The 5,767-nt window shown below is 39.3% G+C and overlaps 1 pseudogene; it reads left to right on the top strand.

The window, feature by feature from the left end:
* Positions 1–1,800: 1,800 nt before the first annotated feature.
* LOC123829311 lies at positions 1,801–4,286 on the top strand (annotated as a pseudogene).
* Positions 4,287–5,767: the final 1,481 nt, after the last annotated feature.

Raw genomic sequence — 5,767 nt, 5'->3', positions numbered from 1 at the left:
CTCATTCCTCCATGATATTTGTGTCAGGGTTCAATGAACATGTTTCTGTCCACACAGATTCCCCAGTGTTCCAAAGTCTGTTTTCCAGTCTTCTTCCAGTCCATCCGGATGACAGATGACCTTGGTCACTACACCACCACTTACCAAGTATATTCTAAGAATCCAGGTGATTTGCATGGGGTCCTGGGTTTGTCAGACATTATTAACTGGCAGCAACATTTGCAGATTCAAGGTGAGCGCATGTTCGGGGCCATTTGTGGGAAAGAGATGAGCTTGGTGGAGCATAACTCTTGGTGACCCAGGCGGAGGGATGAAGTTCTGGTGCTAGGCTGGCTTTTGTGTGGCATGTATCCCAGTCAACCAATGACAGGGGTGAAGAAGTTATACAAGTCTATGAATTTGTGGATATGAGGGAGGTCTTCGGATGAGGTCGAGGTCAAAGGTTGCAAGAAACACAGGGTATGTAGCACAAAACTATATACTGCAGGGAGGAGTAAAACTACTGGTTTAACAAAAGCCAGAGAAATCCATCAGACATTTTTCTTTTAGATCTTATTTAATAAGACATTGATGATTTCTCATAAGGTTAATAGTCACTTATATGTGTTTACATATGTTTCTTGGCCCCTGATATTCCTCCTATGAATTACCTATCCTTACTTTTGTCAGTGATTGCTTTAGCTTGTTTCTATGTTTGTGCATTAGTTTTTTATATTTATTTTTTATTTCAATGAGTCACGCACCATAAACTTCACCCATTTAAAGTGCACAATTTAGTGGTTGTAAGTATATTCATAAAGTTTGTCACAGTAGACACAAAAGTTTCTGATCAGTACGCTTCGTGGCCAACTGTGTGATTTCCTTAAACGACTGGAACTGTTACTCTCCCGGCCTTTGCTGCAGGGCTGTGCATCTGTCTTGGGGTACACCCGAAATGTGTAGGCGGGCAGAGCAACTCTGCCCTTACCTTCACGTCCTGTGTGTGTCCAGGTCAGGCAGAAGTGAGAGCTTAGTTCCTCCTCTGTAATTCCCTGGGCATGCGCACAGCCCTGGGCACGCACACAGCTCTGGGCACACACATAGGCCTATTCACCTGTAGTCTTCTAGATTCCTAGATATGTTCGTCGGACTCAGGTCCTACAAAGAACAGCCCCGAGAGTGGGGATTTGTAGGGAACTGCCAGAGATCAAGTGAGAATAACCCCCTGAGAATGTTGCTCTTGGAGAGTTCTAAGCATAGTCTGCCCTCCCCAGTGGCTCCCAGGCTGCTGGTTTCACCAAGATCCAAGGGCTGTTGGTGTACATGGCCCCTGAAGCGGTGGGGAAAGGATGATGGAGATGGGACAACTTACGGCCCCATAAACTTCACTATTCTTAACAGTGTGTACTGTGCCCTGAAAATGACACCAACCCTTACATCAGGGTCATGGTGTGATGACAATTCAGTGAGGTAATCCATGCATCAGCCCCAAGTGAGTAAAAAAGCCCACATAAAACTCTCAGTGGAATGCCTGGCACAGAAATCATATATGCCATGATTGTTATTATTCCCTGAAGGAAGCAGAGAAAAGATGGTTTGGTGTACTTAGCCCTTTGGTGCTGAGGCACTCTGGATTCCCAGGTGGCTGGTCAGTACGTTCTAGAGTCCCCCGCCCCCCCGACTCTGCCCTCTCCCTCTCTCCTCTGTCCTCGCCCCTCTCTCTCCCTCCCACATGCCTTTTGGGAATGACCACCTGCAGAGACTTGTGGAGATGAAATCGGTGGTGGTTGCTTTCCTTGGGAAAATGTTTCTGGTTCCAAAGATCTCATGGACTTTTTATGGCACCTGCCGTTGAGGGGCTTTGAGATTGCTTGCACAAGTGCATGTTCTTGACTTTTCCACATGCATGTGCCCTGCTCCACACTCCCAGTTGCTTGTCAGTCATTCGGGGGGAAATAACAGTCATTTTATACCCCCTAAGGCCACTGACTAGTTTTGAAAGAGGAGAGTCTTCACCGGCATCATTACGGTTTTTGTTGTACTTTTTTCAGAACAACTTTATTGCTGAGTAATTTAAGTGGGCATACTTAAAAGCATATGACGTGCCCAAGTCTACAGTTCTGACACGTGTAAGCCCATGAAACCACCGCCACACCCCTGAGAGAGAACTTCTCCTTCATCCTCCACATTTCTGAGACCCGCAGTGGCTCCAGAACCCTGCACGGGAGCCTTCAGCATTGGCAGCGGGCAAAGTCTACAAAGAAGGCACTTCAGACCCAGTGTTCCCCTTCCTGGAATAGTTTTCAAAAGAGACAATTCAAATAAAGAGAATGAATTGTAAAGAATAGTTTCATAAGGCAACATTAACAAGTAGGAAAAAGTAAGACACAACCTCTATGTTGATAACAGGGATAAGGTTACATAATCATGACCCCTTAGTATGTTGCAGCTGCAAGGAACCGTTAATGTAGTAGCTATGTTCACACCCACGTGCAAGGGACGGTATTAAAATAAAAGGAGAAAGTTGGAGTGTGGCTTGATCATGGGAAAGCAAAGGAAAACAAGGAGATATGTGACCACTAAGTGAATGCTTAGTCTGAGAGATCAGAGGCTTAAAGAAAAGGATAGGTTAAAATCTAAAAAGAAAGAAAAGAAGGATCCTAGTGCATTGAAGGAAAGAGAAGTCCCCCATTACTCTTCCTGCTTATGCTTCCAATATAACATACAGCTGAGCCACCTTACCACATCCTGGTTGATACCAACTTTATCCACTTTCCATCAAGGCTAAACTGGACTTAGTGCAGTCAGTGAGGGACTGTCTCTATGCCAAGTGTATCCCTTGTTAACTGACTCTGTAATGGCTGAAACTGAGAAACTGGGGCAGAAGTACCCAGTGGCTCTAAGGATCGCCAAGGATCCAAGATTTGAACGATTACCATGTTCACACGAAGGAACCTGTGCAGATAACTGTTTAGTACAGAGAGTGACTCAGCACAAGTGTTACATTGTGGCCACAGTTGACTGGGGATCTTAAACAAAGAATCAGGAAGATTCTGGGAGTTCCCATCGTGTACATTTCTAATCATAGGAACAACATTGAGCGGAGGCCAGTTGACTGTGGAGCCCCGCGTTTCTAATGCTTAAAGGATGAAGTTCCTCTGCTTTCCTTCAACCAACTCTCTCTGTTGCCAGTTTATTAAACGTGCTACAGAATGAGTTATTATTGCCCCACTCACCCATTTGCTCTGTTATGGGCTAAGTATGGTTAAATACACTCACTTTTTGATGTTGCTTTGAAAATGACATTTTCTATCATTTTAATATTTGTTACATCTTTTTATAAATCAGATGACTGCTCACAAAAAAATAAATAAAACAAAATAAAAGGAGAAAGTTTAGAACATAAAACAGTACATAGTCCCTGATTATGATATGTAACTCTATGCTTATACATATTCAATATATATAAGAATTTTAATAATGTAGAAAGATAAATTTAGAAGGGAACACAAAATATTAAAAAGTATTTTATAAAAAAAAAGAATCAAGTTACTCCCAGTTCCACTATCCAGAGGTAACTATACTATTAACTTGAGAATATATTTTCATTTGTTTTTATCCATTATTTTATTTTTTAGAAAAATAATGGCATGTTATATATACAATTTTGTAACTTGTTTTTAAATTTAAAATGACATAATTCATGTCATTAAATGTGTTTAGAACATAAATGTTAATAGGTATGTATGTATAGTGAATATATTTCATTCTTCTATATAATGTATGTTATATTTTATTATTCCATTGTATGTATGTACTGTATATATTTTTAACCAGTCTCCTTATGTTGAACATTAGGGTCATTTACTGTTTTTCTCTGTTGTCAGTTATACTCTGTTGAACATATTCTGTAAATATACATCCATGTTTCTTTTCTTTTTTTTTTTGAGTTGTTCATGTTTTTATTGTTGATTTTTAGATTTTTATTGTTGATTCCTTAGATATTCTGAGTATAACTTCTTTCTGGATATGTGTGCTGAGAATATATTTCCCGAAGCAGGGCTTCCATACTTATTTTATTAATAGTATCTATTTTTTTATTGTTGTTCCGATACAGTTGTCTCCATTTCCCCCCTTAAGATAAAATGTTTAGAAGTGGAATTGCCAGATCAAAAGAAATGCTTGCTTTTTAAATTTTAAATAATATTCAAATATAATAAACAAGTTTTAAGAGTTAGAAAAGTATTTTATGGTCATAGCATTATAGATAAAATCTTTTTTTTTAAGATTTTATTTATTTATTTTTAGAGAGGGAAGGGAGGAAGGGAGGGAGGGGGAGGGAGAGAGAGAGAGAGAGAGAGAGAGAGAGAGAGAGAGAGAGAAACATCACTGTGCGGTTGCTGGGGGTCATGGCCTGCAACCCAGGCATGTATGCTGGCTGGGAATTGAACCTGGGACACTTTGGTTCCCAGCCCGTGCTCAATCCACTGAGCTACGCCAGCCAGGGCGCATTATAGATAAAATCTTTTAAATAAACTGTCTTTTTTCACATGATTTAAATTAACAGTAAATCTGACCTGCATTCTAGTCCATGTTTTTCTGAATATTTTCTCTCTGATTTTAACAGAGTACTTTACTCTCCTGGCTAACATTTATCCAAGGAACAAGCTGCCTCCTTTAGACTGTTTCCTAAAGGAGTAAATGGAGTAACATCTGTACAGTGTCTGCATAAAATAGATGCTAAATAAATGTTACTCAGATTGAGCATCCTTTCTTGCCAACGTTATTACTTCTTCATTCACCCATTCGCTTCCAATATCCCTTCATATCATCTATTTGTTCACAATGGAGAACTGACTCAATCCCTCCAAGTTTTCCAGCACATCCGCTGTGCACATAGTAGGTACAGAGAGATTGTTTCCCAGCTGGAACAGACTCCCTTCCCTACGGTCCAAGTATCACTGAATAAGCATTTCCCAACTGAAACCAACAAGGTCATCTGATTTTTCCTGGCAGGAACACTGTGTTTGGTAAATGTTTTACAGAAATAGTTAAGCTGAAGACACACAACTAATGTGGACCTTGCCCTTGTATTTTCTTTTAATTATTATATTTTTTAAACTAGTTGTGTGTCTTGGCCACTTACCTAGTCTTCGTACTTCAGTTTTCTCATCTATCGGTAGGGTGAATGATACTACCCACCATTACTAGTTTCTGGGTTTTTAAAGTTAAATGAGCTAACATTTGTAAAATGCTATCAGAGGTTATAATATTGTTCTCTTTTCTTTTAAAAGGATGTGTAAGCTTATTTCAACCCCACAGAACTGTAACTTAAGACCTGTGTGTTTGTAAATTATACCTCATTTTACAAGAGGGAAAGAGAGACTCTCTCTGTATTAAACTTTCTTAGTTATTATATGTTCAAAAATTTTTAAAATTTGCATTTTAAATTAAATGTTATTTTGTCTATTTTGAACATATTTAACATTTTATTTTATTAGTGCACTTTCTTTCTTTTTCACTTACGTTTGATTATATTTGTTTCAGGTGTACAACATAGTGGTCAGATACTGATACAACTTACAAAGGGATCACCCTGATCAGTCCAGTACCCATCTGACACCAGATAGAACTATTACAATATTATTGATGGCATTCTCTCTCTCTTTTTTAATATTCTTTTTAAAAAGATTTTATTTTTATTTATTATTTTTAGAGAGAGGGGAAGGGAGGGAGAAAGAGAGGGAGAGAAACATTAATGTGTGGTTGCTTCTCACGTGGCCCCCAC

The sequence above is a fragment of the Phyllostomus hastatus genome, unplaced genomic scaffold (assembly GCF_019186645.2).
Source record: "Phyllostomus hastatus isolate PE091 unplaced genomic scaffold, TTU_PhHast_1.1 phas_scaffold_11, whole genome shotgun sequence".
In the NCBI taxonomy this organism is placed as follows: Eukaryota; Metazoa; Chordata; class Mammalia; order Chiroptera; family Phyllostomidae; genus Phyllostomus; species Phyllostomus hastatus.
Note: the sequence above shows the minus strand (reverse complement) of the source record. Positions and strands in the feature narration are given on the sequence as shown.